This window comes from Condylura cristata, unplaced genomic scaffold (assembly GCF_000260355.1).
Source record: "Condylura cristata isolate star-nosed mole 26May11 unplaced genomic scaffold, ConCri1.0 scaffold00008, whole genome shotgun sequence".
Classification (NCBI taxonomy): Eukaryota; Metazoa; Chordata; class Mammalia; order Eulipotyphla; family Talpidae; genus Condylura; species Condylura cristata.
In genome coordinates, this window is record NW_004567109.1 from 29,540,490 (window position 1) to 29,555,772 (window position 15,283).

General features: G+C 42.1%; 1 pseudogene; it reads right to left on the reverse strand.

Moving 5' to 3' along the window:
• Positions 1-9,092: 9,092 nt before the first annotated feature.
• Positions 9,093-10,097, reverse strand: LOC101633019 (annotated as a pseudogene).
• Between the last annotated feature and the right edge of the window lie 5,186 nt (positions 10,098-15,283).

Here is a 15,283-nt window from a genome sequence, read left to right on the forward strand (position 1 = left end):
TAGGCAAGGGCCTGCGACTCAGAGGGTGTTGGGTGGGGCAAATCAGATTGGTTGTTGCACAAAGAAGGTACGTGGTATTGAGATGCAAGGGACCCTCCTGCTTGGTGCCCATGTGCTATCACCAATCCCGTGCCAACCCAGCTGTATTCTTGGAAACACAGAATGGTTTTGTGTGTGCTTAATTATAATGCTACTTACAGAGAATTTATCAGCAGCAAATCGGATGCTTGATGCATTTCTTAAGGAAAAAAATTGGTTGAAATATGTTCATCTTTGGGTTTTCGTACATAGCATTTGAAAGAAATCCATCATTTCTGGAAAGTTAAAGGGGAAAAAAGGGCACAATGAAAAGACTGAAGATGACTTCAAAGAAGAATGATAAACATTTGCTTTTAAAAATATGTTTCTGTGTATGTGTGTTTTCTCATCTAGTTTCTCTTTTTCAAAGAATGATCACAATTTTCTTTTAAGATTTATTTATTTATGCATACAGAATTGGGGTATAGGCCAGAGATGCAGAGGTGGGGGGGTGAGAGGAGTCACCAGAGACATAGTGGGGAGCAGAACAGACAGATTGACTGAAATACATTGCTGAGGGGAGCAGTGGGTGGATCAGGAGAGATGCTGTGCCATGAGGGTCACTCCCCTGGCCAGGGATTTAACTTGGGCTGCAGTAGCTGTGATAGCTTGACCAAATATTTCTGGCTTTAACACTTTATTAGGTACTGGTCACAGTTAGAAAGCAGTTTTTCTGACACTTTTGGTAACCAATCCCTGTACTTGCTTCTAGGAGCCAAGCTATAAAGCAAGTCATGTGCTAACTGCTTTGGAGACAGAACTGGTTTCAAATCCTGTTTTGTCACTATGGTTTTGCCTTACATTATCTCTCTGAGCCTCAGTTTCCTCATCTATACAAAAGGGAAAAGAATATAAGAAAAATCCTGGTTATTTAGCCAACATCCATTTCCCACTTCTTCCATGCTAGCAACATAAATTCTGTCCCTGGCATCTGTATTACATTGACCTAAATCCCCCATCCTGTTGCTAATGACTGATTTACAGGGGCTATGGGAAAGCATGTGACTTCATTCTGGTCAATGAGGTCAAGAGGGAAATCTACCAGAAGCTCTGAGAAAGATTTTGCTGTCTGATAAGCCCATTTGCCTTTGTTTCCATGCTTCCTGACTTGGATGCTGTCATTGAAATACAATGTCTGCTGCGATGCTACCTCTGAAGACAGGGAAAAATGGTGCTGAGTACTGAAGATGGTCAGTGTAAGACCCAAAAGACCCTGGGCCTTTGGGGACATTACTGATCTATTGAACTGGGATTGGCCTACCTAGCTTCAGAAAGGCAATAAATGCCTTTCGGGATTAATCGGCCGTGTATTGAGTTTTGTGTTGCTTGCAGTCAAAAAAAAAAAAAAAAAAAGACAAGAAAAATGTTAACATAAAAGTACCAGCCTCACAAGGTGTTTGTAGATAAATGATCCATCGTACTAAGCATGCTATCTGGCATAGTGAACGGTTGCTGTAAGTATTAGTAGCAACATTTATCAGACATAGGCAATCTAAAGGAGCAAAGGTTTCAAGACTCAGCACAGATAAATAAGATGAATAATACTGATTTAGCATGACACAGAAAGCTTTATATTCTTGATAAGCATGAGGGAAGCCATTGAGGTATAAGAACAGTGATTACAGCGACAAATCCTCATCTGGAGCAAATGTAACTACAGCCAGAATTCAGATGCTATTGGAGATGAAAGGATGGTGGTTCTTTGCCAGGTTTCCATCCACCCTCTTACAAATAGACAATCACCCTGTCAGCAGCCCCAATTCATGTCTAAAGACTAACAATTACGTGTATGTGAATTACCAGCCTTGCAAAGGGGCAGAGTTCTTTCAATCCACAGAAACTGTTTCCAGAAGGTAAATAAATGGACACACACATATATATATTATAATAATTTAGGAATATAATTTCTGGAGATAGAGCCAACCATCTTGGAGCTCTCACAGGATTATATAGAGTTTACACGAAATTCCAAATTTTTGAAATACCTTCCTAGAATAGAAAATGAGAATATAGTAGATAATATGTGAAAGTGTTAGTGTGTAGTGGGTATCCCAGCACCTCCAAACTCACAGATTCAAAAAAGGTTCTGACATCTGCCACATAATGACAAAGCACGCTCTTAATGTGGAAGAACTTTAATAGTGTGCATCGAGAGAAGACTGGAAAATAATTTCCCAATAAAATGTTACCCATTCTCTGGTGGGTAAATGCCCGCCAAATGGGGTTAGCCCCAGGCTGGCCCCCTGAGGCCCAAAAGCTTGCCGCAGTCTAAGGCACCTTCTGGTGGGAGTAGAAGCGCCAGGCAAGTCTGGGACTAGCTGAGCAAAAGCAAAGTCCAAGTCAAGATACAGGCTGACATTGTCACCTCCCCAGGGCCTCTCACCCTCACCTTTTCCAGGTGTCTCTGCATGTCTCCACTCCATGTATCTCCTTCCATGTCCCCCAAGTCCCTGGTGCAACTCCAAAGCTGAGACCAAGAGCAACTTCTTCACGTCTCTCAACTCCACATGCCTCCTCCTCCAGCCCTGTCCCCTGTTTCCCTCCCAGTAGGCTCTGTGTCTCCTTGCTTCCTTCGGTGGGCAGGGGCCACTGGGACCTTCCCTTTCATGAAGATTACACTCTAACAAAAGCATGCCACTAAAAAAGGTCATACAGAGTCAATGGCCAGTAATCTTAAACCAGACTTTCCCCCTCATTCTATGTTTTAACAAATGCCAAGATGATTGAGGATTAAGCCCACACATACTCACATTGATAGACAATTGGGTTTGGAGTCACTGTGCATCTACCCAACATCCCTACAACACCTTTGGTTATGGAAGCACACGGTATTGGTCTTCATAAATAACAGCCGTGATGTTTTATAAATCTTTGAATTATTAATCACAGGCAACATATTATAAAAGAGAAGTAATTAGATATACAGAAAAAAATTCACCAAGAATTTAAACCAAAGGATTTCCGGTTTCCTTGCAGTTTATTAAATAAAGCCACCAATTCCTGAGCATTTTGGTTAACTGGGATTTTTCTTGTATGTTATATACACACTTGCTTTTCTCAAAATCTATCTGCTCCTTTTCTTTTACAATAAACGTTAAATTGCTAGCAGCTCAACTCCTCACATCACATCATGAAATGATTCTCCAAAATTAATGACCTCTGCTCCACAGGGGATTAAAGTATCATTCATTCCTCAGAGGCAATTTCCAGCCTTTACAGCATGGGGGTCCTTTTCCTGCTCATTTCTATGGAATTTAACATGACAATTTAACACAGCCCATTGTTTATTTTTGTGGCTATAATCTCAACTAATTAAGGCAGATAGAAGGGTCATATCTTAAGAAAAAACTAGATATTTGGGGTGCATTTTATGGTTTCATGATATTTTTAAAAACCGCCTTTTTGAGATATAATTCAAATACCGTGAAATTCACCCTTAAGTGGGTTTTAGATTATTTACAACATTTACAATCACCACCACTAATTCTGCAACAGTAATCTCCCAAAACCCTGTATCCATTAGCATTCACTCCCCATTCCCCTCTCCCATCTGGCTACCTCCACCTCAGCCCCCTACTGCCACGGGATTGTCTGTTCTGGACATTTCATGTGAGTGGCATTGTACCATACCCAACCTCTGTGCTTCTGACTTCTTTCATTTAGTACAATGATTTCAAGTTTCATTCACATTGTAGCATGATTTTATTCCTTTAATCCTTTTTATGGTGGAAATATTCCCTTGCATGAATATACAATATTTTTATTCATCAGTTGACAGATACTTGGGCTATATCCACTTTGAGGCTGTGAATAAAGCACCTAGTATCTAGATTATTCACCATGTGGTCAGCCACTACCTCTTTCTACTTTGAAAACTTTTTTATCACCCAGAAAAAATAGCCCATATCCCTTAAACAGCCAATTCCCATTCTCTGCACTCATGCACTAGTAATCATTAATATAGTTTCTATCTCTGTGGATTTACCTATTTTGATATACCATGTGAAAGGAACCATGCAGTACGGGACTTGTGTGTCTGGCTTCTTTCACATAACATTTTTTTTTAAAGATTTATTTATTTATGCATACAGAACTGGGGAACAAGCCAGAGGTACAGGGCAGTGAGAAGATTCACCAGAGACAGTGTGGGGAGAATAGGCCCACTGGAGAAGTACACTGCTGTGGAGAGGTCTGCTGCATCATGTGGGTCACCTCTGGGGTGGGGATCAATCTCGTGCTGAGGCAGCTGCAGCCAGCTTCATAGTGCTGCACTTTAACCCATGGTGACAACAGGGAGGGCCCACCATGTACCATGTTTTTGAGGTTCATCTAAGTTGCGGGGCATATCCGTTCTCATTACTTTTTATGGCCAAACAATATTCCTACTGTTCATACATACTCTGTATGTGTACACACACACACACACACACACACACAAAACATGTCTTTGTTCATTCATCAAATGATGGGCATTTGGGTCGTTTCCATCTGTTGGCTTCTCATATTTTAACATCCCCGATGTCATCATCCTAGTTCAGATTACTATTGGCCTGGGTTATTATGTATAGTGATATTTTAACTGACCTCCTCTCCGCTAGCCCCAGTAGCTCTAAGAAGGCCAAATCTTTACATGAATTATAAAGCCTAAATAGATGCTTTCCCTGTTTTATCTTGGTGACTTCATTTCACTCCACCCTCTTTGCAACCTAATGGCTCCAGCCAAAGTAAACTCAAAACTATCAGGATTTCGTTCTTCAGAGCAGGTGTATATACTGTGCTCAGTTCCATGTATCTTCCTTTTGCAGGTCTTTAACAACTTATCCTCTAGTTCTCATCTCAAACATCATTGAGATGAACAGCCTTACAGTACTCTATGCTTCTTTGCAGCACTTTGCATAATTGTATTTACTATTTTTCCTCTTAGACATTAAGCTTCCCAAAGGCGGGAGCCATATATTCTATTCATCACAATTCCTGGTAAGTGGTAGGCATCGTGCAATCAATTGTGTTATAAGTTGGGGCACCAGTGGAATTGCCAATAATGGTCCTTAAAATTCTCGGGACTTTCTATCACTGAAGGTCACAAATGTATTAATTAAAATGGACACACACACACACATCTTAGCTATAACTGCATTGTCAGTATTCTCGTACTCACTCAAACACCCACATGGAAGCATGCAGGAAACAAGACAAAGTTTTGCAGTAATGTTGGAATTTAAGTTTCCTTTCAATTCTATGCTCATGATTAAAAATAATTTATCTTCTGGCCCTCCCTGGTGGCGCAGCGGGTTAAAGCACTGCACTGAGAAGCTAAAGCCATTTCCACATGAGTTCGATTCCCGCCTGCCCGGGAGGTGACCACATGGCGAGGCAGACCTCTCCTGACCCGCCCGCTGCTCCCCTCAGCAATGTACTTCATCCATCTGCCTGTTCTGCTCCCCACTCTGTCTCTGGTGAAGCCTCTCGCCACCCCTGAGCCTCTGGCCTGTACCCCAGTTCTGTAGTACAAATAAATAAATCTTTAAAAAAAATAATTTATCTTCGGGACCTCCCAGGTGGCACAGGTTAAAGCACAGCACTATGAAGCTATCTGTGGCCACTGCAGCCCAAGTTCAATCCCTGGCCAGGGAGGCGACCCACGGGGTGTGGCAGACCTCTCCTGTACTGCCCGCCCTTCCCCTGAGCAGTGCATGTCAGTCAATCCCCACTCTGTCTCTGGTGAATCTTCTCAATGTTCTCCCTCCCCGTATCTCTGGCTTGTACCCCAGTTCTTGCATGCATAAATAAATATTAAAAAATAAAAAGAATTGATCTTTAAGACCACACAAAACAGGCACACTATAACTGAATGGCTGCCTGTCAAGATGCGATCTTCTGACTTCAGTGATTGTTCTTGCCTTTGAAAGGCTCAAAAGAAATATTTTCTAAAGACGTACTTGTACAGCAAGGAAAAATACTCATAACATTAATAGCTTTCCAGTCTTTACTACTGTGATATTAATATATGAATATGGCCTTTGTTTTTGAAGATTTTACCTGCATCCTTTATTCACTTTTCAAAGGACAGATCAATGAATGAGATTATCTCTCCCTAGCATGAAATTAATTTCATATACTTAGGTGGGGGGAACCTACTTTAATTACCACCTGGGAAAAGATAAATAGCTTTTTTGGCTGTAGCAACTAAAGATCAGAGGGAAATATCTAGAAAATATGGTAGAACAAAGCTTCTTGTTGAAATTGCAGTACCACAAATTTAAAAAGATAAAAGCACTGTTTTTATTATCATTAGTCCCTTCAAGTTAGGATTGATGCATTGAACTGGTATGGGAAATGATTTAAATATTAAATGTGTGTAAGTTCTATTTGATCACTAAACAGTGAGTTTCACAATTGAGATAAACTTTCCCTTAGTGCAAAATTGGTCATTTTATCATTTATACAAGTAGAAATGTTTATAAAAATATTTTGAGGTACTATAAGAAGCAGTTATTAATAGTCTGGTTATGTGAGAGTGCTAAAATAAAGAAAATGTGGACTCTGATTCTGACTGTATCACTTATTAGCTATGATACCGAACAAGTTACCTAGTCTGAGTCAGTTTTCTCTCGATATATATAAAATGGACTTCAAAGACTGAGTTTATGGGAATATGAACTGTCTGATAGTACTAGACATTGACTTGTTTTTCTAATTCTAACAGATACCTAAGAGATCACAGAGTGATAGTTAAAGATAAGATAAAACACTGGATAGGGCCCTCCCTGGTGGTGCAACCAGTTAGGACGCAGCACTGCAAGTGAGCTGCAGCCACTTCAATGCGAGTTTGATCCCCCGCCCTGGAGGTGACCACATGGCATGGCAGAGCTCTCAGACCCGCCCGCTGCTCCCCTCAGCACTGTGCTTCATCAGTCGGTCTGTTCTGCTCTCCACTCTGTCTCTGGTGAAGGCTCTCACCGCCCCTGCACCTCTGGTTTGTACCCCAGTTCTGTATGCATAAATAAATAAATCTTTTTTAAAAAAAGGTATTATAAGTAGCTAAAAGCAAAGACCTGAGTCACCCTTCATTCTTAAAAACAAAAACACTGATTAGATGTTTAAATTGTTCCAAAAACCTGTAACTAAGAAAAATCCTTAATGACTAAACTCATTTTTATTTTTGTTGTTAGCTACCTTACCCTATTTATTCTATAAATCACCACCAATTAAAAAAAAAAAAAAAGGTGAACAGAAATTTAGGCACTGAATGTGAAAACTGCTGACCCATTTTCCTGATTACGTTCATGACAGAAACATACCAGGGAGTTCTCATTTTGTTTACTTCTCTAGACATATACAGAGTACTCCATGTTACAGAAATTACTTGGTGTCAACAAAACAATGGTGAAGTACTACAAACCATTTGGTCTCTATTTTGAAACGCCATGGTGATTTTATAGCAATTCCCTAAATGGAATTGCTGACAGAAAACATTTTACTTAATTGCTGACCAAAGAAAGTTACTATAAAAATTTTATAAGACACGACAGACAGAAAAAAATATTTTTCAAATCTTGCAAAAATGCAGCAGCAGTTGTGTGATATTTATCATTATCCTTCACTGAGAACTTTTCAACAGACCTGGCCATTAAGTTCCTAGTAAACACTGAAGGAATGTCTCAATAATGATCCTGCTCCTGTCACCTCCCAGATAACAAGCAACATAGAGGCAGTAAATATAAATTTCATTCTATCTCATTCACAAGTTTAGGTTTTTCCTCCAAACTCTTTATTATCCAATCAAGACATTTCAAACATACTTTTTAAACTTAAGACACTTTTTAACTTGTTAAGCACTAAACAGTGTATTATTCCAACATATCCTATTTTCCTAGTTTTTAATACAAAATGAAAGCATTCATGTAACATTGATAAATTGTAACAGATATCATTCTGAAGCTATTTCTTATTCACAATCTACAAAGATCTCTTAATTCTCAGAATTTTATTTATTTCCTCAAAAGATGTGAAGGCCACGGAAGACTGAAAATGGCCACGGAAGACTGAAAATGGGCCTTAAAACTTTAATACGTTTTATGAAACCCAAACACTGTTGATCACTGAAACATCTACCAAGCTAAAGGAATGACATTTGTTACACTGAAACTGTTATTTTCATTCCTTAATATTCAATAAAAAATCGTTGGAATTTGTAGGGTTTTGTGTGTGTGTGTGTGTGTGTGTGTGTTTTAATGTCAGGGTGGTAAGACCTTCGGATGACTGGCTGTTGAAAGCTGAATTCTACAAAAGCCCTTTTGTGAGAACAGAGGTTTTTCTTTACATATTTATTCCCAGAGCCTGCCCTTCATCTCATTTTGGTTTTCCACATTGATCCAATTGTAGCACTTCCTGGAGAGAGCTATGTGCTAATCAGCAACATGAGAAAACGCAGATCTTCTCATGTCATGTCTCTTTGAAAACAGTGAATACATTCTAGGCCATGAGGCAATACAAGTCACAATTCAACTTTTAATAATTTTTACCTGTAATGCACATGAACAGGAAATATGGAATGAGTCCTTCATCTATTCAATAGGTGCACAATTTCTACTGAGATGAACACCAGGCAGCAGAATCTTACTTTGTTCCCTGTCCCACACAGTTGTGCTGACCTTAAAACCTCATTAGCAAGCTATTCAGTAGTGCCACTCGGATAATCTCTACCAAATGGTGAAGCAAGAGAGATACAATATAGAGACACCAAACTACCTAACATTAATTCCTGTTAAGAATTTTCTCCTCATAACTGAAAAGCTATTTCGTTAAAACGCCTCCCCAAAGATAAAGGCTTAGCCCCCCCTCCCCGCCCCCCCAAAGGGCTGCCATCCTCTCGGTTCGCCAACCTGAAGGCGGAACTCGCACTGCATTTTAAATCGCCTCTGCGAAAAACGTGAACATTTTACACACTATTGCTCCGACGGGGTCCCCCCCTTCGCAACCGACACGAAGGCCCACGGCGGTTGACAACACTCCTACTTCCTCTTCTTTTGGGGTTCCGGAGCTCGGGGCACGGGGGGCCGCGGCAGCTTGAAGTAGACTTTGACGAAGTCATAGATGAACCACTGCAGCGCCGTCAGGGTGCCGATCATGATGATCCTGGCGAACAGGCCCTTCCACACGCCCCGCACCCCCAGCTTGCGGAGCACCCCCAGGGTCGTGCTGCCTTTCTCCTTGTTCAACACCGACACGACGGAGTCGGCCGGGTGGGACACGACGGCGCAGAAGACGCCGGCGATGTAGCCCGCCACGAAGGACACGGCGAGCTGCTCGGCCTTGGTGCACTGGCTCTGAGGCTTGGGCACCACGTGCGCGTACAGGGCTTCCACCGTGCGCTCGAAGCACGCGAACTTCATCATGGTGTAGGGGATCTGCCGCATCCACAGCGGCGCCACGCCCTTGTAGAAGGCGCGCAGGCCCTCCTCGCGGTACATGCGGGGGGCCGCGGCGCGCAGCGTGCTGGCCGCGCCGGGCTGCGTCTGGATGCGCACCTTGATGGCCTCCAGCGGCGCCAGGGCCAGGTCGGCGAAGAACTCGGCGCTGGCCGAGGCGGCCAGGTACAGGCCGGTTCTCCAAGTGTAGGCCTTCCTCGGGCCCAGCAGCTGCGCGTAGCGGATCTTGAAGACCTCGTAGAGGCCGAACTTGAAGAAGCCCTGCAAGGAGTAGCCGAGGAGGGTGGGGGCCCAGCCGCGGCCCAGGCCGCGCAGCCCGTCCTCCCGCAGCGTCACGCGGAAGCCTCTGAGGAGGCCCTTGTACTTGTCGGGGTCCACCTGCATGCGGCACTTGACCAGGTCCAGGGGCACGATGAAGGTGTGGGTCAACCCGCAGCTCAGCATCCCGCCCACCCCGCACATCAGCAGGTAGCGCGTCGAGCCATATTCGTAGCTGCGTCCGCCCACGGCGGCCGCCGCCCAGGGCCGACCCTGGACGTGGCCAGCGCTTCGCAGCCGCAGGGCTTGGTAACGGCCGCTGTCACCCATGGGCGCGCTCGGTCTGGGCACACCCTCCCCCAGCCCCACCTCGGTCCTGCTCTGGGGGCGCGGAGCAGGTGCGCATGCGTCCTGGGCTGCCCCCTGGCCGCCAAACCCAACGGTCTGGTTGGTGACTCAGGGGCCGCTCCCCCCTCCCTCCTAACAGCCCCCCCTTCCCGTCGCCGCCCCCACCCCTTGCTGTTTTGCCACTGCGCCTGCGCAGCGCCTCCTAGTGGTACCTGAGACTCTGAGTAAGGGTGTCGCCCCGCGCCTCATCTCCTCGCCCCACCCTTCCAGCTTCCAGTGAATGGGCTTCTGTAGCCAGAGGAACCAACCTGCACCCTTCCCCAGCCAATAGTCAGGGGTACCTAGATCTCACCTTGGTAGGTAAGTGAGGCTTTCCGGGCCCGAGTGGCTTCTGTCCAGCTTAGCTGCCTAGTCCTCTACAAAGATGCTAACAAGATAAACCAACAAGTACAAACATGAGTAAACACATGAATAGGCGAGTAAATAGATGAGGACGTTGGCCAGGGGGCGAAGAGTCTCCATGCACCCTCGTGAGAGGCCTTTCTGGAGCCTTCACCCAACTGTCCGCTTGGAGTAATGCTTGTCTCCATGGCAACAGAACGTTCTTCAGAGGGCATGGACAGAGAGCCAGGGTCCTGTGGCTTCCAGCCTTGTATAACATTCTTATCTGGCATGGGATGACATTTGCCCCCAGCACTCACACTGCACTATTATTTCTCTCCAAGAATCCTAGTGAGACCTTCGGAAGCATGGTGATATCCACTAAATCCAGGGAGAGGGATGCCGATTATTTTCATGCATTTGGTATTTTTTTTCATTTTTTCATGCCAAAATCCTTGGCATGATTTTGGAGATTATGAAAATGAGTCAGGAGTCCTCTCTTCCCTTAGGGAGCTTGCAGTCTCTTTGGCTGAGGAAATGAGAATCAAGTAAACCCAAGTGAAAGATCAGTAGCATACATTAATTCATTCACAAACTGTGTGCTGGACCCCCACCCCCTTGCAGGGTTTAGGGGGTTAGCAAAAAGCCAGATATATTTCTGCTTATTTCTAAACAAGGAGATGTAAAAATCAGCATTGTGTATTAAGTATCATAATAGAAATTGAAAAAGTACTGTATGAACAATGATGGCAATTACTTCTGCTTGAAGAGGTTAAGAGGACTTCCTGGAGAGGATATCAGTGTAGCTGGGTTTTGAAGGGTAAGTAGGAGGTGTATCATATAATGGAGAATGGAAAAGTAATTCCAGGTTAAGAGAAGCATGAGTGTAGGACCTATTGATTGAGTAATTCAACATTGTGGAAACTAGTGAGGGTTGAGCCTACTTTTCCACAAAGTCAGATGTATACTTTCATATTCTCTTAAGTAAGAGAATCTCTATATCCAGAGGGAAGTGGGAATGCATTCATCCATTCATTCAGCAGACTTTAAAAAAAAAAAAAAAGATTTATTTATTTATACAACAGAACTGGGGTGCAGGCCAGAGGTGCAAAAGCAATGAAAGAATTCACCAGAGACAGAGTCGGGAGCAGAACAGGCAGATTGAGGAAATACACTGCTGAGGGGGGCAGCGGGCGGGTTAGGAGAGGTCTGCGGTGCCTTGTGGGTCACCTCTGGGGCCATGTATCAAACTTGCACTGAAGCAGCTGCAGTTTACTTGCAGTGCTGCGCTTTAATCCGTTGCACCACCAGGGAGAGCCCATTCTGCAGACTTTTCTTAAGATCTCATTCTATCTAGGCATGTTCAGAATTAAAAAGTAGAACTATTGTAATATCCCACATTGTCTCCAGGCAGAATTTTCATGAACTCTAATAAAACAAAAGCAGAGTGCTAAGATAAAGCAATAACAAGCAGTTATTGAGCAGAAACTATGTGCCAGGTGATTTAAAAACCTCTAATCCTTACAACAACCGTGTGAGATACCCTTCCCGTTTTATAAAGACTGTCTACTGAAAAGACAACTGCTGGTCCTTTTTACTAACAGAGCCTGTTTGTTCAGGTACTTGGAAACTATTCTGCAAACTATTTACGTCCTTCCTTCCCATGACACTTTAATGTGCATGCAGGGTAGTTGATTTCCATAAATACGTAGGCCCATTAATAGCTTCTCCATTCTGATCACACAAACATATATGTACGAGATGTCCTGATCCCTTTGCCCATGCCTTCTACTTTGCCAGTTCATGTTAATCGTACAGAATCAGGTGCAAAGTATGTCTATCAGAAAATTTTCTTTTATTCACTCACCTCTCTTGTGTTTTCTTGTAATTGCAGTATTTTTTAAAGACTTATTTTTTTATGCATACAGAACTGGGGTACAGGGGCAGGGGCGGTGAGAGGATTCATCAGAGACAGAGCAGGGAGCAGAACAGGCAGATCAGTTAAGTACGCTGTTGAGGGGATCAGCGGGTGAGTGAGATAGGAGAGGTCTGCTGTACCATTTGGGTCACCTTCCTGGCTGGGGACCAAACTCACGCTGAAGCGGCTGTGGCTACCCTTGCAGTGCTGTGCTTTAACCCATTGTGCCACCAGACAGGGTCCTACAATTCCAGTATTAAATAGTTTGCCTGAAATTCTTCTTAATTTGATCTGGGTTGGTAAATTGCCATTAAAAAAATTGTATAGCAGATACTTCAAATGAAAGAATAAAGGTACTGCTTGCTTCATGTATAATCCTGTGATTCAGTATTCTATCCAGCTTTAGTGAGTACTGATCAATTCAACCAGTGAGAGTGAACTGGAGTCATTAGTTACTTGAGTCGCTTTCTCAGCTTTAATGTGTACAAGCAAACGTGTACAGGGAACTTCATCCAAAACCTTACTTTTTAGCTGTTATGTGTTTACCTGTTATATGTTTAGCATATGTCATACATACTTACTTGCTATATATTGATATTAATTACTTGTGGTTTTGATATGTTATTTTAAAACCATATGAGGGCTAATTAATAAGTTTAAATTCTTAGGAACTTAATGGGAAGGGAAACTCAATAACTCAGCACAGTAGGTCACAATACTTTTAGCAGCCTGAGCTGCCACTGCCAACATGCTGTAGTGTAAGAATCACTGGCTTTGGAGTCAGGTATATCAGGCAACTTGGCCTGGTCCATTTTTAGCTATGAATCTTGCTAAAGTTTATCTAGCTTTCCTGAAACCCAGTCTCTTTGTTTATTAACTTCAGCCCAGTCTTTCCTAGAATTTATAATGAACTTCATATTAATTGTTAAATTAAGTGATTGCACAGTGCTTACAAAGTTGAAGGTCCTTAGTGATGTTAGTTATTTCCTTCCTTACTTCTTAAAATTTTCATTATATCTGGAGGTATCTCTAAAAATCCCTGTCCCTGAACTTTTAAGGCAGGTAGGCCTCGAGCAACAGGGGACAGTGTTCTAGTCCCCCTCACCTACCCAGGGCTCAGCATGCCCCCATCAGAGAACCAAAGCAGTAAGTGGTGTTAACCGACTGAACAAAGATGGCCAACCTCTAAAACTACACTTGGTCTTCACTTCTCTAAATGTGTCCCACGAGCCTGCAGTAATGTTTAGGGTGTATCTGGGCTGTTTAAAATCGTGTACATTTAATTCATAATCCTTCTTACTGGAGGAGTTTTATGGTACATGGGTTTTGGGGTGTGAGCGTGTCAAATGTTTATTTTTAAAATTATTTAACCTCAATAAACTAATTGTTCTGATGAATAGTATAACTTTCTTCTTTTCACTTGACCAAAATGAAACAACGGCAGCATTCAACTAAGATTTATTTGTAAAACTCTGACAGATTGGGAATTAGAGTTCCTTAAACTGTCTCTTTAAAATAAATATTTTTGATTCATCTGGCAAGTTAAAGGGGAAAAGTCAACAATCCCCAAACTCATTAAATGAAGTAAGTCTAGCCATGTTTAAAGAAAATGTTGTGGGAGGTATAATCTCTATATGCTCAGATGAAAACTGTTCAGAGCAAGTCTTCTGCCTTTATTTAGGGAACTATTTGTGCAAAGCAGCATTAGTGCTCTTAAAGGTAGTAATTATTTACCTGGGGTGGGTTGTGGGGGAGAAGGACGTATATCAAATAATTTATTATTACATTTCCAGAGTCCTTAACATTAAATGTCCAAAGGTCTCCATTTTTCAAGCAGCATTGTAAATAATGGACCCCTGCCTCTGGTTGGGGTCTCATGGGTAGGGCTCACAGGAATGATGTAACTTTAGTATATAATGGCTTCCTTCTTTCTTTTCTAGTTTACACGATATTTTCCTGGAAATGTATGTCAGGCAAGATCAATATGAAAATATTCCTATAAAAAATAGCATTAATATATTCAAACATTCAAGTGCAAACTAGAGTTTTATTAAATTCTTTTTTTTTTTTGAATTTTCCATCTGACTTTATTTTCAAATACACTTTCTTTTTTAAAAAACCAATACACTTTCTGTAGGGGTGACAAATATCAGTATTAGGAAATCCAATAAAAATATGGAACGCTTCATGAATTTGCGTGTCATCCTTGCGCAGGGGCCATGCTAATCTTCTCTGTATCGTTCCAATTTTTAGTATATGTGCTGCTGAAGCAAACACTTATTAAACTCTTTTAACTGGCTTATTCTAGTAGTCAGGTAAATATTTTCAATTCTAAAGCATGAGACAATGGCTTAGTATTTTTTAACTGAAATAAAACTGATGAGAGTGTATTCCATTGGAAAGTCCTTACGTGACAAAGAATAGATTCAAGTAAGTGAGGTATCTAAGCACACTCCTTATGAGTGTATGAGTGGTGTGTTCCCCAAGAAGATGTGTGCCAGCTTGAATATGAGCTGCTGAAAAACCTGGCCTTTGCAAGTGGAAGGAGAATGGACTGAGTAGACAATCTCTCATTCAGTGCTTTCCAACAGAAAAATAATATGGGAGACATATATTTAATTAAAAATTCTCTGATAGTAAAAAAAGGTAAAATACATTAAAAATAACTAACAGAATATAGCATTACTTCAATATATAATTTATAATATAAAGTTATTAATGAAGCATTGACATCATTTTAAAAATAATGCCTTTGATATCTGATGTGTATTTTATATTTTCAGCACATTTCAATTATTTTAAGTGCTAAGTAGCCAAATGGGGGATGGTATTAGACAGCTTGAGTTTCATCTACACTTGGTGAGCCTCA